Source organism: Ambystoma mexicanum, chromosome 3p (assembly GCF_040938575.1).
Source record: "Ambystoma mexicanum isolate Mex_15411 chromosome 3p, UKY_AmexF1_1, whole genome shotgun sequence".
Taxonomy (NCBI): domain Eukaryota; kingdom Metazoa; phylum Chordata; class Amphibia; order Caudata; family Ambystomatidae; genus Ambystoma; species Ambystoma mexicanum.
Genome location: NC_090925.1, coordinates 116891985 through 116918780, shown reverse-complemented (window position 1 = coordinate 116918780; position 26796 = coordinate 116891985).

The window sequence follows — 26796 nt, the reverse complement described above, 5'->3', positions numbered from 1 at the left end:
CCTTCAATCAGAACGTGATCATTGAAACGACTCACAACAGTCCTGTGGTTTCAGGCCCCCTAAGCGCCTAACCGGGCGAGGTGCTCGGCTGGCTACGGAGGCCTGTCTTTTGATCCGGTTACCGCAGAACCTGCTACTGACGGCGTTGCTGTCCTACATACCTGTCCACAAAGCCGCCCACACGGCTACAGCACACCTCGCTGCATTTGCAATGTTCTTGGTTTGTTGGTTGTCGCTGCTTTGGTGCCCCTGTTGGGCACGGGAAGGGTGTCATCCCTGTTGGATTTCGCCCCCCGACCTCCATGTTTTTGGGAGAGTCGGGCTAGCTGGAGACACCTGTGGGGGAGGGTGGGGGATTCACACTGCAAGTTGGGGGTGGGCAGTGAGGGTGGGATGTGGCTGGGGCGGGGATTGGGGACATGTTTTCGAAAATGGCAGTGGCGGGCTGGCAGCTGGCCACACATCGGATCGCGATTGTCTTATTATGCATTATCCTGTTTCTGTATTTCAACAACTGTGGTGGGATGTTCACTAAGTCTGTCGAGATGTACGTGTCCGCTTCAGTCATAGTCACTCTGACATTGGGAGATCTGGTGACCAGAGTACTGGGGTCCGGTGCTGGGGGACGGGGGACCCGGCGTCCTCTGACGTTGGATCACTATCCTTGGTTTCCCAGTCTAGGGATTTTAATGATTGGGGTACTAGTATGGCTGTGACGATAATGACATGGAATGTTCGCGGCCTCAGTAACTACACTAAGGGTCGCAGGATCATAGCTTACGCAAATAGGCACCACTGCAAGGTGTTACTCCTGCAGGAAACACACTCCACTGGCCCGTTGGCCAGAAGCATTGCGCCCACCTGGGGACCCCTCAGGTACTTCACGACTTATTCTACAAGGGCCCGTGGAGTGCTGACACTAATCCACAAGTCTCTTAAATTCGCTCTTCACAGGAGCTATATTGACCCGGGGGGGAGATACATTATCCTGCACTGCGCCATCGCCAACAGAGATTATCTACTCGTGAATACCTATGGCCCCAATGTAGACTCCCCTGAATTTATTGACCAGGTAGTGTCCATACTCCTGGGATACGTGGGTGTACAGATCATTTGGGGTGGTGATATGAACTTTATTTTAAACCCTGCCGTGGACAGGACTGGCTCCGCCCCAGACCCTTGACGTGTGCAGCGCGCAGGCTCTTGGCACACTGCAAGTCACTTGACATCCTGGACAGTTGGAGAGCTCTTCATCCGCTAACGCGGGAATACACATATTATTCATCGGTACATGATAGCTCTTCTAGAATTGATCTGATCCTACTGTCGGGCCAACTGATGGGTGGGGTTTCAGAGATTCGTATACTTGCACGTACTCTGTCTGATCATTCACCGGTCATACTCACTATCAATATGGGTATTCTAGCTCCCACCATGAATACTTGGCGCTTTAAATCAGCCGCCCTGCAGGACATCGTCTTCAAAGCAGACATTCTGTCAGATATCCGGTCCTACTTTGAATTCAACTTACCACAGGACACCACCCGGGGGGTCCGTTGGGACGCCTTCAAGGTTTTCATTCGGGGGGCGGCCATTTCTAGGGAGTCCGGGGTTCTCAAGTCCATAAAGGCCTCCCTGTCGCGCTCGGAAGCCAAACTGCGGGATCTTGAGCGGGCCCACCCTGCCTCTGTTGACCCTGTCATCCTTTCCCAGATAAGTGAGGAACTCAAGTTTTTCAACGAGCAGGCCATCAGGGAGGTGCAGTACTTTAGCCGACCTCAGGCGGCGCGGAAATACGGTGAGGGGGACAGACCTGGCAAAACTCTGGCCGCTTTGGCCAGGGGGGAATGGGGCCCAGCCCAAATTACCTGCGTCAAGGGTGGCAATGGGGTGATCCAGTGGTCTGACCAGCACATTTTGGAGATCTTTACAGACTTTTACTCCGAACTGTACTCGCAACCTCCCGAACATAGCGAATTTCAGATGCGCGAGCTTCTCGCCCAGATCCCCACCACTATCGTCTCCCATGCTACAAGGGAACAGTTGGACTCCCCCTTTACCCTGAATGAAATAGTAGAGGCCATTTCCAGCCTCCCGAAGGGGAAAGCACCGGGCCCCGACGGGCTCACGGCCGAATTCTTTCAGGAGCATGTGGCCATACTGGGCCCTGAATTGCTCGAGGTCTGGAATGAATCCCTGCGCCTGGGTTCTCTTCCCCCATCCCTACGTGAGGCTGTCATCACGGTTCTTCTTAAGCCTGGCAAGCCGCCTGAGGAATGTGGTTCATATCGCCCCCTCTCACTTATGAACCTGGATACGAAGATCTTCGCCAGGGTGATTGCCAATCGCTTTCTCCCGGTCATGCCTTATATGGTTCATGAGGACCAATCCGGTTTTGTCCCTGGCAGGTCCACATCACACAATATTCGACGGCTTCTCAACGTGATGGCCCGCATTGACCAGAACGTGAGTGCGGTGGCGGTAACCTTGGACGCCCAGAAGGCTTTTGACATGGTTTCCTGGAAATACATGTGGCTGGTCCTGGAGGCCATGGGCATTGGTCCTGGGATGATCTCCTACATCAGATTATTATACACCTCCCCGGTTGCCAGAGTCTGCGTTAACTCTCAAACTTCTACTCTGTTTCCTCTCTTTCGGGGTACCCGCCAGGGTTGCCCATTCTCCCCAATTCTGTTCGCTCTTGCCATTGAGCCTATGGCGGACTTCATCAGGGAACGGCACATGCGCGGGGGGATACGTCTCCAGGGCACCCCCGAGGTCGTCTCCCTATACGCGGACGATGTCCTGCTGTTCGTCAGGGACCCGGATCTCCACCTTGACCCTCTCCTCCGGGACATCACCCGCATCGGGACATTCTCAGGCTTCACGATTAATTACACCAAGTCCGAACTTTTCCCCCTCACGCACTCCACACTTCAGCCGGCCACTGAATACCCGCTCAGGTGGTCTCCCAACGGGATCAAATATCTGGGGGTTCATGTGTCCTTGACTAGGGAGGCTCTTCTGGCTGACAACTATGTGACAATGGCTGCACTAGCCGAAGCCAAACTAGAGCGCTGGCGCTTTCTTCCCTTATCACTAGCCGGGCGGCTGTCGCTGGTCAAGATGATACTGCTCCCTAAGTTCCTGTACACGTTTACTAATGTTCCCATCTGGCCTGGAAGTAGGTACTTCACTGATCTACACAAGCTGTGTGCCCAGTTCCTGTGGCATTCTGGCGCCGTGCGGAAAAAGTGGGGCGCTATGACCCTTCCCTATGACAGGGGCGGGTTCGTGGCCCCTGACTTGATGAGTTATTGGACCGCGGCGCAGGCACAGTTTGCTACGTACTGGTATCCTGGCCCTCCTTCTCGCCCGTATGTCAAGCTTGAAATCCTTGCTGCCTCCGGTGCTAACATTATGTCCCTACTCCTGCATCGGAGATATGAGCCTGACTCTCCCATAGACCCTGTCCAGACCACCTTATTGGCCTGGAGGCGGATATTTGCTGCAGGCCCCGAAGCTCACCCTTACTACAAATGGCTCCCCGCATGGCGGGTCCCCGGTTTGGAACCCACGAATGACTCAGCCCTGGCACGGCACTGGCGGGACCTGGGTTATCTGGCCCTTACTGACTTCTACCCGGATGGGGTATTCATAACGCCACAGACGTGGAAGCCAGCCCACTCGGGCTCGCCACTTGAGCTACTACAGTATTACCGACTCCGTGCAGCGTTCCGGGCGGCTTGGCCCGTTTTCCCCTGCGAACCCCCAGACCACCCTGCCATCTCCTATATTTCCAACTCCGGGGGGGCGCAGGGAGTGGTCTCATCACTGTACAAACTCCTGCTCACTGCTTCAGCAACACCGCCCTCCAAGGCGAGAGAGGACTGGGCCTCTGAACTGGGGGTTGTCATTTCAGAACAATTGTGGGGTAAAATGTGCTCCCACACCAGTAGGGTCTCCCTTAATTTTCGACATCGCACTATACAGTACAAATTGTTGAATAGACTATACTATACCCCACGCAGACTTTCCAAATTCGCCCACTCCGACACGCGACTTTGCCCCCGTTGCGGGGCGGAAGATGCCGGTCATCTCCACATGTTCTGGGACTGCTCTAACCTGGCCCCATTCTGGGATGAGATTATTAAAACCATGTCCGGTTTCAGCGATGCGGTGCTCAAACCTGATCCGATGGGGGTGTTGTTTGGACTGTGGGTTGATGAGGGCGCCAGAAGGGAGGCCAGGCTGCTAAACGTATGTTGTGCAATTGCTAAAAAATGTATCCTTCAAAACTGGAACTGTTCGGCCCCCCCTACCTTCCAGAAATGGCTAAATTTGGTGACCTGGTCCCGTAATTGCGAGGAGGACTACATCACTACCCTTCCAGGCCGGTCCCGGCCCAAAAACATTTGGACTGCCTTCAACAGCTATCTTAACGCCCTCGACGCTGCCTCTTTGGCGGACAGCTCACCCTAGACCCCATTTCTGTATATTGTGCTCCCTAATATGTCATTTAGCCGATCTTTGTCTGAAAATGTATACTGCTGTTTGTGAACATCCCAGAGCAATGTACCTTGTCATGCTTGAAGACCATACTATCGATCTGTTGTGTGTGTATGTCAACTACCACTGCCGGCAAAAATAAAAGTTTAAAAAAAAAAAAAAAAAGAGTAGAGAAGGACAAGCCCTCAGATTGGCGAAAGATTTCAAACACTTTCACTGCGGTCGGACGGAACTAACAACCTGGTTACAAAAGTACCTTAAATGAAGAAGAAGGCTGTAGCTGAGGCAGAGGTTGCTGGCAGGTCCTGCAGGCTCACGGTTCCTGAAGCGACTGTCGGACTGACACAAAGTAGGAAGACTGGAGGAGCCTGCACTGCCCAGGGAAGAAACCAGCAGCAGAGCAAAGCAACAAATAAAAGGTGCGCTCCTTATAACCCAAACAGGGTCCGGTCCTCCTGGCTATCCGGATCACTGCAGCTGTGCACAGCAAATTCGACCAGGGGAGGGAGACCTTGCTTGGTGTTTGGCAAACTGGTTAGTCCCACCAGCTCAAGGGAAGAAGATTCCTTGCAGATCTTCTCTGTCATCGAAGTTTGGAGATTCGGACCCCGCAGCAGGGCTTCACCGTAAGGTTCAGTCATGGTAGTGGTCCTCTTCTTTCAGCTTCTCTTCGGTTCTCTTGATCCAGTGGCGACTCTGCATTCCTAGTCCCAGAGACTTGCTTTTTGTGCAGTTTTCCCCCATTCCCACAGCTTGTCTGTCAATCACACAGCAGGGTGGATGTCCTGATAGGACAGTCACCACAGCCAATCATACAGAGTGAGACATGGGTCTCCAAGAAGACCCTGTGCACGGAGCCTCAAACCCCTCCCACACATCCTGTCCCCTCAGGCATTCAGGTGCCTAAGAAGGGTTTCTGTGCATAAGCCCGCCAAAGGACGGCGAACAAAGGAACCAAACCTGGTTTGGCGTGCAGAGCAAAACACAAGAAAGACCTTTACAAAAAGAAATGCGAATAAACCCAGTCAGAACAAAATAAAAGTAAATGGGGTCCAGCGGATTTAAGTTTGAGGCTACTAACTTAGCCTAAAACAATATCAAGGCTATTTTAATAAAGAGTGGTAGGTAAAATATGGTAGATACCACTGCCACCAGCCAAATCTTAAAGAAAGGGGAACAAAATAATGTTGCATGAGAGCCAGACAAAAAGGAATAACTATTAACCATTTCAAGTACTCTATGTGAGATAGTTTGTACTGGGTCTTTGAATTTAAAAAGACTAATAAAGTCAATGGCAATTTTACATGTTCTGGGAGACAGTAGTCAGTACCCGGAAAATGGAGTTTAAAGTGGGAAGTCTGAAAAAGAGAACCCTGTGTCACTGCACTGAAGGTGCTGTGTAACACACAGTAAAAAGATGATGCATATGGAGTAGGTGAAGCTCCACAGTCTATGAACACAAAAATGTTAAACACACACAGCAAAACACATGTAAGAGTGGGAAAAAAGGCTCACACTCTTACCAGGTGGAAAAAAGAAATCCTAGTAGGTAGGGGAAATTAGCCATTCTGGAGAATTCTCCCTAACAGTATTAAAACAAGTTATTAACAGAGTAAAGCAGCATACTGTCACCTTTCAAAAATAATTCTCCAGTGTGGTAAACGTTAGAATGTTTATGATTGTTCATCTCATAGGTGTGTCTGGTCTGAGTCTGCTGCCTGTATGCATTCTCTAAAAGCCCTGTCTGGATCTGGACTAACTTATATCAAATGGATCCACATTAGCAGAACACTCTTTTGGAGAAGACTCTCCCCTAGCGCGAGAGTAGGATGGGTTATTTGGCCTAACGAATCCTCGACAAACTTGCAGCAAGCTTCCTGGTCTCGCGCAACGACTTATCCAATCTGGAGCAGCAGCTATCCTGACGAATAACAGATTTTTTTTTCAGCTTCATCAAGCCAATCAGGGGACTCTCGGGTAGCAAATCCGAGGCCATATATCTCGTAAATGAAGTGTGTCAACGTATACGAGGCCTAGCTCACATCCTGATCCTTTGTGGGTTGTGCTAGATTGTGAGGGAAGGTATTACACAGGCAGACTCCCATTTGAAGGATGATTGGTGCTTTTCGAGTAGGGAGTTTTGAAAGGTCTTTTGTGGAGTTTGGAGAAGTATTTTCTGTACATTGTCTGTCCTTTGTATAGTATGTTTCTGTATAGTGTGTCTTTGGAGCCATTTGTCTGTTTCTTTTGTCTAAGTGTTTGTTCAGTGTGGATTAACCTTTTGTGTTAGATTCTCCTTACTATACATGGCGGCCTGCAATATCTGTATGAAAGCATGGAAATATTTTTATTTAATTGTGTTTATTATAGTGTGATATACTTAAGTAAATCTTTATACACATCTGTAATTATTATGATTCATACATCACAATAATATTATACACCTCACCATAAGTCCCTAAATATCGTAAATACCGTACAAAAAACATCATCATCTAACAAACCATCAATTCACATCAATCATTGTAAAAAACAATCATTTCTCAATATTAAAATTAAACAAAGTGAATTCACTTCAGAGATTCATAACATTATCACTAAATATCATCATAAAATAATGATTCAGCTAAATTCATTTCAAATGTCATTACCAATCCGTCACTTCTCATACTATTCATGCATACTCATCTTCATAAAATCCCCAACAGAACAGCAATCAGACAGTGGAAGCCAATAACCCCATATTGCCAATAGGTTTAATATGTAATACTTAGTCTACCTCTAACCACTCTACCTCTAACCACACTCTGGTAATGGCCAGACTCAGGGATAGACTATAACCTGAGTTACATCGTAGCCAGAATATTTTGTTCTGAATGTTGACAATATCTTCTACAAGTGTATCATACTACGACCTGTATATATTGGTAAATCTCGGGCATGCATTCAGACCACACCAGCTAATCCAGATTAGGGCAGCAAGACTTATCCTTGGCCTCAACCCCAGGTACTGAATCTCTCCTACCATAAAAACTCTTCACTGGCTCCCGGTTGCTGCAAGGATCAAGTTCAAATCCCTCTGCATCATCCATAAGACTGTCTGGGGCCAGAGACCACGCTATCTGCAACTTGCTCTTACTAAATACTCTCCCACTAGACCTCTACATTCCTCTTGTACCAATTATCTGTGTGTCAAACATTTCACTAACCAGAGGGCCAGTCTCTGATCTCTTATGGAACAGCCTCCCCCTTCCTCCTCAAGACATTCCTTTACAACTCCTCCCTCCCTTTTTCACTCCACTGCTAATCTCACGGTCGCTGTAATTGGTGACCAGGGCCCTTATGTGTCCTTTGGGGCCCTGGCCTACCACATCCAATCGCCTTTAGCCTCCGCCTACACACAGACCTTCCCATGGAACTTACTGACCTCTCCACTGTAGGCCTGCACTTACCCATTTAGTTTTGATTTATTTTCTTACAGATGAATGTTCCCTAGCACTCTTGCTGTGGGCACTTACACCTGCTGCGTACTCACGAGCACGGGCATACCAGCACTTACCCCTCTCCCCCTCTCCCTCTCTTCCTGCACCTGAACACTCTGAATGCTCACAAGGCCTAGTAGGTTCGTCTTTATCTTGGAGTGCATTCATTGTTTCCTATCCCATGTTCCCACCCTGTTGCTCTTTGGGCGCTTTGAAACACAATTTACTTGCTGTCTAAGTGCCTATCAAATGTGCAGTAAATAAATAAAATAAATAAACATGCTGTGCAGTCTCAATAGCACCTGATTTACCACAGGCACGGCAGGTGCGCTTCTGCATCGGTGCGCTACCCATGCAACCAATACTGCAAACACCCAATGTTTATTCAATGTAATAAGCATGAATCTATGCTTCATAGATGGAAACTGATACTCATATTTCTGGGGCTTTTTATTATGAAAACACATCTTAGCAAAATTGCTCCAATACTTCAGTTTGCCTAGGTGATTGTGATTTATTGACCAATCCCATCTTTCAGCACTTTCCTTAAATTACCTTATCAGGCAACTTGGTCCCTCTTCCCAACCTGAGGTCCAAGCAGTGACCCTAAAAAAGCGTTCATTAAGTTTCCTGAAATCCCTCAATGCTCCACTGGACTCGATCCTAAGGGCTCTTTTCAAAATCTCCGAGAGGATTCTCGGCAGTCCAGATTGTAATACATAGGACACCTCTGTTGATCTTAATTAGGGTTCCTATAGCAGTTTAGCCCAAATCAGTCAGCATAAAGCATGCTGCGACCCTTGTTTTCCTGATCTTGGTTGGCCAATTTGAGGTGGTCAACATACGTTCAGGCAAGTCGGCGCGGTAGAGATTACAGAACGGGGGAGCCAGCACAAAACCTTGCTTGACTCCCCTGTTGATCTGTAGTATTGAAGTTACAGTACCATCATGATCCAAACTGACAGTAGCCTTGGTTTCTCTATGGAGCATTTGGATTATAGTTAACAACCAGCTCGGGCAGCCTACGATCTTCAACTGATCCCAGAGCGTTGCCCCATTTACCAGGTCAAAAGCGGACCTAAAATGAACACATGGCACATAAAGAGCTGGAGCATCTTTTTAGCACAGATTCTAGAACAGTCGGTCTAACAATCAAATATTGTGGATCGTTAAGGAACCTGGTCGAAAACCAGTTCGGAAACTAAGGAGGATGTTGATAGCCTCCGCCCAAAGTTGGACCTCCTTCAGTACTAGGCTTGAGGACAAGTTACCGGTAACGTCCAACATGGACAGCAGTCTGTAAGTTTCCGGTAGGCTCCTGTCTCCTTTTTTTAAGACTGGAATCATAAATCTTTGCGTTGCGAATTGCTTTGCCAAATGGCTTGCAGCTGCAGTTACTAAAACGCTGCTCCCCGTCTCCTCTGTGGGATGCGACATCTATTGCTAGTGTGACCAGCCAGTTCTCCATCCCTTAAGCAGTATACGCTTTAAATATTTGCGACAAGGCAACACAAAATTATTATAAAGATTATTTATGAATAATGTGGCTTTATCAATATTAGTTACAGACCACCGTATATGGTGGTCTGAGTGGCTGTGGAGGATACCTTCAATATTATATAAAAAATATACCAATAGAGCAATTTCATATAATCACCATCGCCATTATATGCAGACATCATAGAGTTTTAGCAGACATGAAAAAAAACTTATAATGACGCAATCCCATAGGAAAACACTCTGTGAATCAGGGCCTTAATGTTGGGTTTTCTACAGCTGTCAAACAGGCACCCATGCAAAACAGGGCAGCATTTAAATTGTTTAAATACAGCAGAACCATAAGCATAAGCGTATGAATTGGTGTTATAATAATAGTGAAATATTCATTTAAAAATATCTAACAGCTAAAAACTCATAACTATTTATAACTGTGCAATAGATTAAGTTGTTTTGAACATATACTGTTGCTTAATTCTCCAAGCACAGGTGTGGTAATCTGCAAACGTTGTAACTATTAGTCAGTCAATATGTTCATTTGGGATCAAAGTCCATCAAACACATACAATATACAACACACAGAATTCAGTAGAGCAGTACAAGCTTAAGCCATCTATCTCGTGGCACTAAATTGTTTGGCACTTTGGTACTTCACTGCAATTCCAAATTGTTGTAAATGCCTGTAAGGGTCTTCTCCAGATGCTTTTCGAATCCTAGGGTGGTCTTTACCTGCACATATCTGGATGAGAGCTTATCTCATTATCCATATTCCCAGATTTCATGTATGGATCAGTCATTAGATGCTTATTTAATCACCTTGGTGGCATGCTTGCCATAACTCAATGGGTTACTGCCTTGCCTTAGTACTTGGACTGTATTTTAGGCCCCCATGATGTTAAGCATTTTAGATTTTATAGAGTTAATTCCACGTGTTTCAGATCTTCTGGGGCGAAGATTGTTTTGGATTCCAAATTATGAAGACGTAGTCGGCCAATAATGCTAATATTTCCTCCTCCGGAGGATAGCTCAGCGGCAACGTGCTTGCGTTGGAAGCAAGACCACACGGAGCAACACAGCTTCGATCCCGATCCGCGCTTAGAAACATCTGGGTATTAAGCGCGTTATAAATAACCTACCATATTATTATTTGTTACTATTGTGGACACAGCTGCCACTCTGGAGACCAGTGATCAGGAGTGTACAAGCTGCTTCACATTGCACATTCACTGCCCTGGGTTTTTTACTCCAGTTTCAGGTTTGGGAACCCAGCTAATCTGTGAGATTGTACGGGGCTGAACAGGGAGAAAGTTGAGTGCTTAATGCTCCTTATTAGGAGACTTCTTTGCAGCTAGGTTTGGTGTGGGTCTCTGATGGTGCATGGTGATGGTGCAGGGATGGTTTACGGAAAGGAATGTAAAAACAGCCATCGAGTGAGTCCTTGAGACTCTCTGGAGCAATCTCACACTCAATGAAACAGGAATATAGAGAGCTGGAAGAAGTAACCACACACTCCAGGCTTCACAATATTGTTAATGTATGCCATGTGGTGCTTATTTTCTGGGGTTTGGTGGTTGCAGATGGTCCATAAACCAGCTCCTAACACATGCACCATTTCCTGAAGTTGACGTCGATTATAGTTGGCAGTGTAAAGATTCTTCGGTGGCTTAATGTGCAGTATTTTGTGTTAGAAACAGGGGGACTTTTCAGCTCCTTTATGGTGAATTTTGCTATTATCCAGGCCCGTAAAGTGGTGCTAAGTGGGACAGGCGGGATTACGACTTGCAGCCTTGCAAACAGAACTGGGGGACCAGGAGGTGGCATGAGAAAACAATTGTATGGATCGAGTCTGCCTTCGAACACATTCTCAGTGGGATTCTGGTGCATTTGCAGCTCTCTGATATATTCACAGCCTGTGCCATCTTTGCTCCTAAAATACATTGGTTTCTATATTTCACCTTTTTCAATATGTGCAATCTTTTATCACAGGAGTTAACTGGACTCTTCAGTGGGCCTATAAGCTGTAGCTGGGCAGCGGTCCCAGTGCTTAGTGCAGACAGGTGGACGATTCAGCAACTATAAGGGAGCATTCCTGATTGTTTGGGAGACCTAATGCTCAGGTTTTCAGATCACCATAAAGAGGTCCTGATTTCACCAAGTCAGCCAGACCAATACCTCCCTGATATCTTAAAACCGTAGAAAAAGTCACATTTTCTCTGTTTGTGTTGTTCAGTATTACCATACTCCAGCACATCCCAGACTCCATACCCCCTCAAGCTCCGCCATTAACCCTCCCCACTGCCCTTATGGTGCTTTCTTGAAAGTAAGTAGGCACTTCAGTTTGATGAAACACATCATTCAGTCTGCTCATTAGGGCCAACATGACAGCCACATTAGCAAGAAAGAAAAACGCGTTGAGTGGGTCCACTCAAAGCACAGAAGGAGGGAATCACTCTCTCACTCTACTTGGTTCCCTCTCACTTAATTCTTTCAGCCCCCTCAACCTTGTCCGCGCACTGTGCCCCCCTCTTCTCCATAGGTCTTTTTTTTCCCCATTTCGTTTCTTCTTACATGTCAGAGTTACTCACTTATTTCTTATGGTCATGGGAGTGAGGGGAGACTCCTGAGTTCTTTCTTACTTAAGCAATATTACCTGAGCAGGGGGGGCATTACCGGGCCCACTAATGCCCGAACTGCGAGAGTAATATTGCTTTTAGTATCCGCAATGATGTAATCGTTTTTTGTTAAGTTGATTTCTCAAGTTTAAAAACAAAGAAAAAGAAAGAAGATGTCTGCCATTGATCCAGAAAAGGGACTATGTAGTCCCTTCTCCCTTTCTATGACAATCATGACACTGCAGTTCCCGGCATCTGCGACAACCAAGCCGTGCAAGGTAAATGGGTTCGACGCCCAGGCCGCGCAAGGTAAATGGGGCGGGAATGGGAGGGAGAAAATATGTGGGAAAGGGGCATGGGGGATAGAGGACGCAAGGACCCGAGCCCCTGGTGTGGGGAAGATCGCAACCTCCCGCTATGAGGAGGGGTCAGATGGTGAGATTACCATGTGGCAATACCCCCGTTTTGATCCTCCTCATTGGCGGGGAGGCCGCTCCCCCAACCCCTCGCTGAATACTAATGATCAGTCCACAATAGCTTGACAGAGTTTTGCTAGACCTATGTCTCAATTACCCTGTTCATCAACTGGAGTGGACTTTCAAAACCCCACCCCAGGGGTTAATTCTGAAAATCCATCTTAATAGCCCCAAATGTCAACCAACACTATGGATGGTGCAATGATGTCAGAATTTCACAAAACCATCTAGATCTGAATGCATCCATTTGTTAAACTGGTTCTGATGCCTCAGCAGACCCTGAATCCCATAAGACCAATCAGACCCCACTACACAATGCTGCCATGACAAAACCAGTGCAGCATGACCATGCAACAAAAATGCCCCAATCCCAAAGGCATCAATGCAGGACCGCACGTGCATCAATGCCACAATGGTCCTGAGGCATTGACATGAAAGTTATCAATAAGAAAGAAACAATAACATGTCTGATTCCCAAATTTGAAATGTATTATGGGCAAAACACTAGAAAGTTCAAAACTAAATACAAAGCAGAGCAAGGAACTATCACATGGTGCCACATTTTATAACACAACATCAGTAATGAACATTTAATTTTACTCCATTGGTCTTCATGCTAGTGTATCTCATAGACAGGTTTTAATTCTTACCTAATATGCTGTCATCTTTTTCCTCCTTATTGTGTTTTTTAACTCTGTGTTTTTTAGGCTATATATAATGGGATTGCACAGGGGAGTAACAGCGATGTAAGACAAAGACAATAGTTTGTTGGTTTTTATTGAGTATGTTGAGGTCGGTCTCATGTAGGTAGAAGAAATCGTTCCATAGAACATAATGACCACAGTGAGGTGGGATCCACATGTGGAAAAAGCCTTGCGCCGTCCCTCCGTAGATTTCATTTTGAGGATTGCTGAGATGATGTTGATGTAAGATGCAATAGTTAAACAAAATGGCAGCAGTGCGACTAGAACACCTATTCCATAGCTCAGTGACTCGACAGTGTGCGTGCTGGTGCAAGAAAGCTTCATCAGGGCTGTCACATCACAGAAGAAGTGATTAATGGTGTGGGACCCACAGAAGGTGAGCCGTGAAAGTGCTATGATGTGTGGTATAGGAACAATTAGACTAAAAGCCCAGGTCACCGCTGCCATTTGGATACACAATGGTTTATTTATGATGACCATATACCGTAAGGGATTACAGATGGCCACGTACCGATCATAGGCCATGACTGCAAGAAGAAGGAGTTCTGTACACACCACAGCAAGGAAAAAATACATCTGTATTAGACATTCGAAGAGAGACATTTGTATGACTTCCATAAAGAAGTGAGCCAGCATTTTTGGGAAAATAATTGTTGTGTAAGTGATGTCCAAGCAGGACAAGTTTGTGAGGAAGAAATACATAGGGGTGTGCAATCTTGAATTAGAATAGACAATCACCATGATAAAAACATTGCCCACCCAAGTCAACAGGTATATCAGCAAGAAAGCAACAAAAAGAGGAACTTGCAGCTCTGGGAAATCTGAGAATCCCACAATGATGAACTTGTTTGTTGAGGTCTGATTTTCTCTTTCCATTTGTACAGCGATGCAGAGTAAGCAGTTTCCAGCCAACCTGCAAATAAAAAGAACAGGCTATAACAAAGCACAATATGTGCTCTTTTGAAGGACAAGAGGTAATGGGTGGCTGGCAGACACATACCTTATGTTTCCAATTAAAATAAACCTATTGAATCTGTACATGCATACTTTTCAATATAGTAGTAAAAAACCTTTGATGCTTTCTATATTTTTGTTCTTGCTAAGTTATCTTGGTGGCATGGGAGCTTGTGTGGGGTGATGCTGTGTTGTGCTGTAAAAGCAACAGGTAAGTGGGAGCTGGAGACAAGAAGGGGGAGAGGATGGGAGGCAGCAAGGGGAGTGGAGCAGAGAAGATGGAAGATGGATTGAGCAGCACAGAGTCGAGCTCTGACCCTAAGCTAAGTACGTTAGATTCAGCCTGGGTTTAGAGAAATCTAATTGGCTGCCACCCTCATTCAAGGTTCTCTTGTCTAATTGCCTTAATATGTTCAGAATTCTTATTTTTAACATACAGAATGTTCTGCAAACAAAACAACTCAAGTAAATAAAGCGACAAGTCAGTAGCAAAATGTTATGCTGCACAATTTTCGGCATTCTGTTCTTTGGGAATGGTGATTTTTTCATGGTTTTTAATTTGTGCATAATGCTCGAATAAACTGTGTGTTTTTCTACTGATTGGACCTTGATTTCCTGGTTTTTATGTTTTGCTGGCTGGTGTTTTGCTGGCGATGTTACAGAGTGCTCCTCTACCTTTGCTGGCACTCCAGCAGAATTGTTTGAATATATATATATTCAGTAAAAAAACGTTATTAAAGGGACGTTATGGTTAAGTTGCGCTACTAAAAACCTATGAAATTCAGTGAAAAAAACTTTGTTAAAGAGACGTTATGGTTCCAAGTAAAACCGAAAACCCCCTGAAATTCGCCAGTTATGGTAAGCTAAGCAACCATAACTCGCTCCACCACCGTGCACTGCTAAGACTAACCCCTCTCTTTCCTAATTTTTATATTTTTATACAATAATAAAACATTATGTGTGTTGTTACAATATTCCTCTGTGTCTTTTAAAAATAAATGCAGTTAGGGTGTCCACGGACGGCGCGGGTGGCAAGGATTTCCGCAATTAAGCAAAATGGGGGTGTCCTAAGGACACTATACCTGTTTGCACTGTTCGCAATCAAAATGGAGGTGTCCTTAGGACACACAAGATGTCTGCCTGTGCACAATTAACCAAAATGGGGGTGTCCTAAGGACACTATACCCATTCGCACTGTCCGCAATCACGATGGACGTGTCCTTAGGACACACAAGATGTCCGCCCCTCCGCAATTAACCAAAATGGGGGTGTCCTAAGGACACTATACCTGTTTGCACTTTCCGTAGTTAAAATGTGGGTGTCCGCAGAACACTAAAGATGTCTGCATGTTCGTAACTATGCAAATTAAGTTGTCCTAAGAACATTCCCCCTGTTCGTGTTGTCTGCAACCAGAATGAATATGTCTGTAGAACACAACTCCCGTCTGCCTGTCCGCAAAGTTGTGACGCACATTTATTTTGTTCGGGGATCTGAACACTGTCGGTAGAACACCCTCGCACATTCGTATCACACCCTTGTATCCTACGAACATCGCGCCTGTCCGCAACTGTCCGTCGCATGTGTGTCACACTTTTAATTAGTTCAGGGACTGGAACACTGTCCATAGAACACCCCCACGCATGTGCACAACCGACCCCCGTACATTTGGTGTCCTACGGACAGCCGTCCCATTCGCAAACATGTCCGCAACATCATCATGTGACCGCACCCGCACTAAGCATAACGAACACTGTCTGGACCCTGGACACTTATAATGTGTTTTTTTGAGCAATCCAATGTATTCTCCTGGAAAAGTTCACCCTTGCACATGTCCCAGACCATGTCCCTGGTGATCTGCATACTTTTTGGAACTTTTAGAGCCCTTTCTTGGTGTTCAAAGTGTCTGCAGACAGCGCGGGTGTCTGCGAAGCGTGCCCAGCACCCCTATAAAAGGCCAAACCCTTGATGCTTATTCTGTATTTCTAGCACTACTGGAGATTGATCCTGCTTTTGCTACTGGAGAATCAAGATTTAAAACAGCTGTCCTGATGGCATCCATGGCTGCTGCTGGTGCTACTGCTGTCTCATCACCATCCCCACCCCCTCCACAACCAACACCTCCCCAAGGGCCTGCATAGGGGAACAGGCATGATGATGCAGAGTAGAGTGATGAAGAGGATGAAGAGGATGAGGTAGTGGAAGTACTTACTATTAGCACACATCGTGAATCTTGGGTGTGGAGGTTATTTACCACTCTTGATGGAGTACCAAAAGCACATGCAAACAAGGTGACCTGCACTCAGTGCAAGTTGGTACTGAGTCATGGGAAACTGGGTTTGTACAGCTATGGTACTACCTCAATGAAGCGACACCTAAGTTCATTCCACGGTGGGGCTGTTCATAAGGTTGTACCTTGCGATTAACGTAGTAGGTTGAGTTCCCCTGTAGCAGCCTCTGTTTCTGCTCCTGCCACAAGAGACAGTCCTGTGGGGCAGCACCTGCCTCTAGCTGCCTCACAGGCAATACGTGATGCTGTTGATCCTTACCTTTCGTGGGTCACCGTATTGTGCATGTACTGCAATGCAGTACTCTGCAGGAGGGAGCACCTTTGAAGTGCTTTCAAGACTGCGGTCAAGGAGCATGAGAAGGACTGCTACCTACCTGAAGAAGGCCCTCCCTACATCTTCCTCTCTCCACCTTCCCTTTCTTATCCCCGTGGTTGGTGTCCCCTGCTTACCCTCCTTTCCCTTCCTTTCCTTGCGTGTCGTGTTTAAAAAACCAAAAAATATATAAAACAAAACCCCCCCCCAAAAAAGGCTCTTTTCAGAGCCACCTTTCACAGTTCAAAAATAGAAGTATCAATGAAATGCTGCAGGGCCCTGTGCAATTTTTTAGAAGTCCATGGACAGTCCGCTGACTTTTGGGGTGCTGCCCTATCAGAACCATTGCACTTTTCTCTGGGAGGAAGTGGTGGCTCTGAAAAGAGCCTTTTTGTGGTGTTTCTTGTGATTCAGAAACTTCAAATAGTCAACAACTACTGCAAAATGGATTGCTGTAATTCCAAAAAGGCTTGGAATGCATTTTGTATATTTCGTAGAAGAAAAATCTGATTGTAAGCATAAGTAAGATGTACTCCAACTCTGCGAAAAATGTGTGTACTATGAAACATAGGGGCCGATTCATGGAACAAACGTGTGCCGAAAATCTTGGCGCAAGCAGGCGCAAGCGCAAAAAAACAGGCGCACGCGCACGCGTGTGATTCATGGAAGTCCCTGCGTGTGTTTACCTTGGGATGTGCGCTAAACCTGTGCATGGCGCACAAGTCACTGCAACATCCCGAAAGGCGTGCGCGATGCGCACAGTGAAAGCGCACAACCTCGGTGCATACACCAGAAAGTGGGCGGAAGACGGGGCGTAACGCGCGGAATGGGGAACAACGCGCGAAAATAAGGGCGTAACTGGGGATGTACTGCAGGGAAGCAGACGGAACGCCCACACGCACTCAAAGCACATGTATTCATGGAATCGAATAGGGCAAAGCCACGCACAGCCAAAGACACGCACAAGCCGAAACACGTCCGCCACACGAAGGCAGGCGGTAGCGTCCCTGCGCATTACAAAAGTGGCAACATACAGCAATTGGGCCTGTGGGAGCGGGGCACGTGTATATCGGGGGTGCGCGGGAAGTTACACACGCGATTGAGCGGGGCACGTGTATATCGGGGGTGCGAGGGAAGTTACACACGCGATTGAGCGGGGTACGTGTATTTCGTGGGTGCGTGGGAAGTTACACATCTGGCAGGGCATGTGCACGACGGCGTCGGTGGATTCCATCAGCCTGGATGCCGTCGTGCTGGCAGAGGCAGTGGCATTGGAGGCAGCAGCGGAGTCAACGTGGGAGGCATCATGGCTCGGGGCCATCAACATCGGAGGGGCAGGCATCGGCCGGAGGGCAGGAGGACCCAGGACGGGAAGTGTCTTCCGTGTGGCAGCGGTTGGGCCAGCAGATAGGTGCGGAGCAGCAACGGGCGGCAGAGGCGCGGCTCACAATGGTCAGGGCGGAGCACTCCATGCGGAGGGCCCTGAGGCGGGCCGAGTGCCTCGAGGCAATCCGCAGGGGGTTGGAGGAGGAGATGGCGTCGTCCCTGCGGACCCTCGGGGCCATGGAACAGGACCGCCTCCGGGACATCGAACAGGAGTTCGATGATGCCCTGGCCCGGAACACCACGGAGTGAGCCGCTGGACTTGCCCGCCGCCTTTGTATATAGTTATATAGTTAGTGTTAGGTTTCCTTTAATCTTTTTTTTAATTTGGTTGTGATTGGACAATGCGCCACATTTTTGTATGTAGTTCAGTTATTAGTTAGTTGTCATAGTTAGGTTTCATTTGGTTGGGCTCATGGACCCGGGATTATCTTGTAAATAGTTCTTCAATGGATTTTTTTATTTTTTGGATTTTTTTCATCGCCATGGAGCAATGGTTTTTGTGTATCATTTACACTTGGATTACTTTTCTGACTGTGACTTTGGACACCATTTATTTTGATTGTGCTGTGTTTTTGATTTTTTTCATGGACATCCATCTTCTTTTGGTTCTTTTGCTTTGTGGTTTTTCTCATTTCATTTCCATTCAAGTTGATTTTAAATACATTTTTATTTTCATCCTTCAATGTGTCGTAATATCTCATTGCTTTCATGCATGTCATGTTGGGTGTTTTAACATTCACTTGCAGCCATTGTGTGTGACAGACATGTGTTCGTTTGCATTATTTACATTGGGTGTGTAACATGTAATTGCCTTTGATATGTGGGTGGATGTGATAGTTGGTTGGGCCTTTTGGCAGGGGAGGATGGCCATTACGGACATGATTGGGGATTGGTGGGACCCAGGTGCAGCGGGGCATGGATGGGACATGGTCGAGGGCCTGGTGGAGGGTGCCCCATGACTGCTGGGGGTGGGGGTGGTGGGAGACATGTGTGGGGGCCTGCTGGCAGGTGCCCCACAGTGCTGGGAGGCGGGGGTGGTGATGAACATGAGTTGGACATGGGTGGGGGCCTGCTGGCAGGTGCCCCACAGTGCTGGGGGGTGGGGGTGGTGGGGAACATGAGTTGGAAATGGGTGGGTGCCTGCTGGCAGGCGCCCCATGACTGCTGGGAGGTGGGGGGGTGGTAGACATGGGTGGGGGCCTGCTGGCAGGTGCCCCACAGTGCTGGGGGGTTGGGGGGTGGGGAACATGAGTTGGACATGGGTGGGGGCCTGCTGGCAGGTGACCCACAGTGCTGGGGGGTGGGGGGGTGGGGAACATGAGTTGGACATGGGTGGGGGCCTGCTGGCAGGTGCCCCACAGTGCTGGGGGGTGGGGGTGGTGGGGAACATGAGTTGGACATGGGTGGGGGCCTGCTGGCAGGTGCCCCACAGTGCTGGGGGTGGGGGGGTGGGAGACATGGGTGGGGGCCTGGTGGAGGGTGCCCCACAGTGCTGGGGGGTGGGGGTGCTGGGAGACATGGGTGGGGCCTGGCAGAGGGTTCCCCACAGTGCTGGGAGGTGGGGGTGCTGGGAGACATGGGTGGGGGCCTGGTGGTGGGTGTCCCTGCACTGCTGGGGGGTGGGTGTGCTGGGAGACATGGGTGGGGGCCTGGTGGAGGGTGCCCCTGCACTGCTGGGGGGTGGGGGTGGTGGGAGACATGGGTGGGGGCCTGCTGGCAGGTGCCCCACAGTGCTGGGGGTGGGGGGGTGGGGAACATGAGTTGGACATGGGTGGGGGCCTGCTGGCAGGTGCCCCACAGTGCTGGGGGGTGGGGGGTGGGGAACATGAGTTGGACATGGGTGGGGGCCTGCTGGCAGGTGCCCCACAGTGCTGGGGGTGGGGGGGTGGGAGACATGGGTGGGGGCCTGGTGGAGGGTGCCCCACAGTGCTGGGGGGTGGAGGTGCTGGGAGACATGGGTGGGGGCCTGGTGGAGGGTGCCTCACAGTGCTGGGGGTGGGGGTGCTGGGCGACATGGGTGGGGGCCTGGTGGTGGGTGCCCCTGCACTGCTGGGGGGTGGGTGTGGTGGGAGACATGGGTGGGGGCCTGGTGGAGGGTGCCCCTGCACTGCTGGGGGGTGGGCGTGGTGGGAGACATGGGTGGGGGCCTGCTGGCAGGTGCCCCAAAGTGCTGGGGGGTGGGGGGTGGGGAACATGAGTTGGACATGGGTGGGGGCCTGCTGGCAGGTGCCCCACAGTGCTGGGGGGTGGGGGTGGTGGGGAACATGAGTTGGACATGGGTGGGGGCCTGCTGGCAGGTGCCCCATGACTGCTGGGAGGTGGGGTGGTTGGAGACATGGGTGGGGGCCTGCTGGCAGGTGCCCCACAGTGCTGGGGGGTGGGGGTGGTGGGAGACATGAGTTGGACATGGGTGGGGGCCTGCTGGCAGGTGCCCCACAGTGCTGGGGGGTGGGGGTGGTGGGGAACATGAGTTGGACATGGGTGGGGGCCTGCTGGCAGGTGCCCCACAGTGCTGGGGGTGGGGGTGGTGGGATACATGGGCGGGGGCCTGGTGGAGGGTGCCCCTGCACTGCTGGGGGGTGGTGGGAGACATGGGTGGGGGCCTGGTGGAGGGTGCCCCTGGTGGCTGGGGGTGCAGGGGGACATGCGTTGGTGGGCAGTAGTGCAAGTTGACATGTGGGTTGGCTGGGGGGCATGGCCATGGTGGATGGGGTACCTGCAGGACATGTGCAGAGTAGGCCCCTGTGGTGTGAGCCACCTGCAGGGGCCATGGAGGGTGTAGAGGGAACACCTGGGAGGACCCACACGTGCAATTCACCTGTGGTGCTCCCCGCGCACCCCTTTAATACACGTACCCTGATGGAATCGCGTGTGGAACTTCCCACGCACCCCTGAAATATGCGTACCCTGCTTGCACGGGCTCAATCGCGTGTGGAAATTCCCGCGCACCCCTGAAATACACGTACCCTGATGGAATCGCGTGTGGAACTTCCCGCACATCCCTGAAATACGTGTACCCTGCTCGCACAGGCCCAATCGCATGTGGAAATTCCCGCGCACCACTGAAATACACGTACCCTGATGGAATCGCGTGTGGAACTTCCCGCGCACCCCTGGAATACACGTACTCTGCTGATGTCGCGTGTGAAACTTCCCCCGCACCCAGAAATATACGTACCATGATGAAATCGCGTGTGGAAATTCCCGCGCACCCCTGAAATACACGTACCCTGCTGCAATCGCGTGTGGCACTTCCCGCGCACCCCTGAGATACGCGTACCGTGCTCGCACGGGCCCAATCGCATGTGGAATTTCCCGCGCATCCCTGAAATACACGTACCCTGCTGAAATCGCGTGTGGCACTTCCCGCGCACCCCTGAGATACACGTACCCTGCTCGCACGGGCCCAATCGCATGTGGAAATTCCTGCGCACCCCTGAAATGCACGTACCATGCTGAAATCGCGTGTGGAACTTCCCCCGCACCCTGAAATACACGTACCCTGCTGAAATCGCGTGTGGAACTTCCCGCGCAACCCTGAAATACACGCACCCTGCGGAAATCGCGTGTGGAACTTCCCACGCACCCCTGAAATACGCGTACCCTGCTCGCACGGGGCCAATCGCGTGAGGTACTTCCCGCGCACCCCAGTGATACACGTAGCCCGCTTGCTGTGCTGGTACAGGGTTAGCGCAGCCCTTCGCGCTGGATTGGGTATATTGATGGCTTTTCCCTGCGCGAGAGGCGTTCTTGGGGGTGTAACTGGTGCTGCTGCAGGATCGCTGCGCCACTGTGCGCCACGGCTGGTTTTGGTGGCTGGAATCCATGAATACGCTGTGCGCGGAAATGGATTTTAGCGCACGCGGCTGGCTCAGGGATACGCACGCGCACACTGTGCGCCAGTCGCATGCACCACTTGTGTGCTGAATTCTATGAATTACCCCCATAATGTTTTCATTTTGAAAAGAGGACATACCAACATCCCTCTAAAAGGCACAGACAGTCTTGTTAACATTGCGCCTTGCCTTCTCCATTTGTGGACCAAATAAAGAAGAACGCAGCCACATTTGTCTCTGCGCAATACGGGAAAAAATTACTCTGGAGTTTGGATACATGTCCATGATTTTCCCAAGTCCTTCTTTCATTGCAAATTGCAAAGAGATTCCAGACACATGTCCTGAACTGTTCCCTCCACAACAAATAATAATAATGTCTGGATGACACTGTGTCACCAAAGTAGCACAAAGAGGTACCAAATCCAGCCACTTCATTCCACGAACTCCATGCCATTGCACCTCGACATTAGGGAATCCAAGATGTACAGCCACTTCACAGCGATCTGCATGCACCGCAACCAATTTATCAACAAATCTCCCAAAATCCAGACAATCGGCTTTCTGAAACACACAGCCATAGCTATCTGCTCTCCTCTCAGGAAAAATACTTTCTGACAAAGCCTCTGCTCACACATCACACCCAGGTAACCCTATTGACCAATCCCTTGCTCTGCTAAATCTCATTTGCATGCCTCTCAACCTCAAACTCCCTGTATGTAATACGCGCTGTCTGCAGACAACCGCGGTGTCCACAGACAAATCGAAAAATATGAGAGTGGGGAATAAAAATGTAAATGTGTGCCCCATTTCCCCTTTGAGGTTGGCTCTGAAAAGAGTCTTTTTTATTGTTATTTTGAAGATGCTTCAAAAACCCATTTCATTTTGTACATTAAAAAAAAAAATCCTTATTCTCCTCCAAATGTCTTCACATTAGCTTCTCCAAAGCAATCCTTATGTTTCAAAACAGCATGGCATTTCCCATAAAAGATAAAGCCGTAACATCTGCTTTAAAGTAAACAACATTAACAGAATCAATGTTGTCATTCTTGCAAAAGAACATGCAAGCTCTAAGCATAAAAGCAAACATGACTCAGTTGTTTGAACACTTAGCAACATTTTGTTGAGGACAAAAACCAGAACTATTGTCCCATATTGCCCTTGGTACCAAACTAGAAAAAATAACCTTGGCATTTGGAAGTAGATTCATTACTGCCTGAACCAAGTATTTCAGATCTTCCAACAAAGTAGTGGCACTGACATAGTCCAAATGAAAAGCACCACAGTGCAGTACAACCACATGTGGACTGTTAACCCTAGCCATATCTTGACAAACTTCTAGCATTGCCTGCAAATTGAAACCAGGCACAGTACTCCACAGCACCTCCACTCCTTTTACATCAAAATTGTTTGCCACATTCCTACATTTAGCATACTGCTCCAAACCATTCACAAACATATCTCCAAGCACCAACACCCTGACATTCTCACCTCTGCCATCTTCACTAGACACAGCCACTCTCAATAAAAAGCAGAACCTCAAAACCTCATTGGCTAATCCCTACAGTACCCTTTCCATGCTGGATTTTCTGAGAAACCCTGGATGTGGCACACCCTGCCCGCGGACAGCCGCGGTGTCTGCCGAGCGCGTAACACTGGGGCAGCCCTTCTACCCTTTCCACTTCAATCTCTGCACCATTCCCTCATTGGCTACTGTTAGGCAGTCGCACAACCATCCACCATTCACATCCAAGAACTCTACATCTAACTCCATCATCACAGTTCAGCACTTTAGATGTACTGTTGATTGATCACTCTGAGTACAATTAGGCTGTGACTGCATAGCACCTGCAGCAACTACTACAAAACTCCCCAACATTTCTACTTGCAGATTCATGCACATCCACATGTATGAACACAAACTACAGGTATGAATATTTTCTGCACAGTACATGCACAGCTCTTTTATAAATGCATATAAACAGAGTAACTGCCACTTACTGTGTATAACCTGTAAAACAAGCTTACTGTCATGTCTCCCAACTGCTATGATCAAAAGTCACTTGCAAACCTGTCTGCTTTCCAATGTTTTATTTACCCACATTACTAACTGTAATGTGCAAACTATTATATTGTTCATTCCTTCCATCATGTGTGTAACTACTGGCACCTATTTATCCACATTTCAACCATAATAGCATTTAATGCATTATAGTGCGTAGGATGTATATACAATTTCCTTTCTATACATTCTGAATATTAACATACATCTACCATTTGTACTTGCTTTAGAAATTATTATAATAGTAATCAGACACAACACACACAGCTATCTAACAAAATGTCATTTCATTTTAAAAGATAGGACAAATAACAGTACAATTAAAGGAGAATGCTTTCTAGTGTGTTATAAAATGACACAGGCCCAGGATGAGTACATGCATCTTTATTCATGCACACAGATAGCCAATATAATTTTAAAAGCTTCCAGCTGAAACAACACCACTGCCTCTACAACTGTTCTCCCAATCTAGACAGTTCTCTAATTCCAGCTGGTTGCCCATTCCGTTCTAGAATTTACAACAGCATTCAACTATGCACAGGTGCAGTCATGTCTATCACATCGTGTACAACTATGTACAGTGTTGTAAAGCAAGACGTACAACATCTCCCCCTTCCCTTCAGTCTGCAACGCAAGTACCAGATCGTTCCTTGCAACCCTTACTTTATTTCACACTCTCCCATCTCCAAGCACTACAGGATCACCCAGTAGTTTGGTAATCACCTGCTGCATAATAAGTTGCTGAACCCATCAAACCCTTCTGCTTTTTTTTCCACACCTTCGCAAATGCATGCATTGCATGCTTTTCCCTCCAGTTCCTGATAAAAAGCATATGATTATTTCTTCTATCTCTTAACATCCAATAATGCTGCCGTAAGAAGCCAAGAGTGCTCTCTGCGCTTACTATTGTAGTCATTTCTAAAGCACATTCAACTAACAGATTCTAAGTAAAATACACAGAATGCACATAGGCAAAGGAAAGTGCATGTACCTGCTATGCACAGTTATCAGAAAGCACTACTACTGCAAAAACAAAGAAATCCATGACTACATTAACAACAGTGCTATTAACACACATATTTACTAACTTCCTTCTTTCACAATTGCAGTGAAGACCACTCTCCTGAAAAGCAGCAGCGTCTGAAGTACGAATGAGAAAAGTAAGTGGAATACTGCCATAATGTTCTAACTGTTACTCAAACTCTACATAATTCTAGTATTGTAGAACAAACAATTGTATTAACCCTGCAACATTAGATTCAGTATTAGTGCTTCCCCTCATCAGCTGAATACTTTGTATCGTCACCTGAACACCACTATAGTAACACACAAATACAAGCATACCCCTCCCAACCTGATGTAGCAACCCATTGCACAATCACACACCTCCACATACATCCTTACCATCATACTCAGACACTCATGCACAAAGCACACATTCACTGAACAAGATCCCAACACACTTTCTTTTTTTCTCCAACAGACCCCAAAGAATGCCTACCAAAAAGCAACTCCATAGTAAGCAACGCAAAAGTAAACAAAATCAAAATAAAACTCCCCAAAATAGCAGAATTTGCACAAAAAGTTCTAACAAAACAGCTAATACAGTCATTAAGCGAAACAAAACAAGCTTCTAGTACAGAAACTTTGCCTCTTCTTTCAAAATGTAAAACGAAATAGAAAGTAATTAATAAGACTGCAGCTACCACTAGTGCTAACACTGCACCTATAAATCATGATGTAGCCGAAAGTAAGCATACCAAAAAAAAAAGATTTACAATAAAAGGTCCGCCACAGAGTCCTTCAGAACCTTATAAAAACAGGAGAGAAATCACGCACAACCCTTAAAACCTACCGTAGAATATGTATCCTAGAAGCTCTCATAGACAGTGCAATCCTTCTCAATAGGACATTATTTATATATAGTTTTAAACAGAATGAAACCACTAACAAAACTGAGTACTAAACTACAAAAAAGCCTTCTCAATAAATGGGATATCAACAAAGATAGCTTCACAAACATCTGTGGAGGTGAATGGAGTCACACCACAAGCACATAACCATATTTCAATGAAGAAGCATACAAACAAAAGCAAATAAACCCAATTGCCATACATAGCAGTGGACGAGGGTATGAAAAATGTAATAATACCATTATGGAACAAGAAACGCTGCTCACAAAAATATCCCCAGAAAACTCAGTATCAACTCTCCATTCCACTGAACCAATACGTCCAGTCTACCAATGGCCGTGCACATCAATGTGTAACATAGCCAAATAATCTTTCAAATCTTTACACAAGTTCCTCAATCAGTATATGAAAGGCAAAGACAAATTCAAAATGAAACTACTACAAAATATGGACTCCTGTCCAGTGCGCAAATACACAGGACTACAAGGACATTCATTAGCCTGCATTTCTGGACCTATTTGCAAAAGCACCTTCCACCATATCAAAATTATATCAAAACGCCATTCAACTATAAGAAATCTGGTCCATAAACTGTACTATGCCAAAAGTCCTGCTTTAGCACTAGCCAGTTTAAATAACAACCTTCTACATGGTACAGCCAAACATCTACTCGAAGAAATAGAGCATATCCAGAGAAAATATTTTGGAAGTGAAAGCCACTTGGAAAATGCAATAGCTTTACAACAGACTACCAACAACTTTACAGAT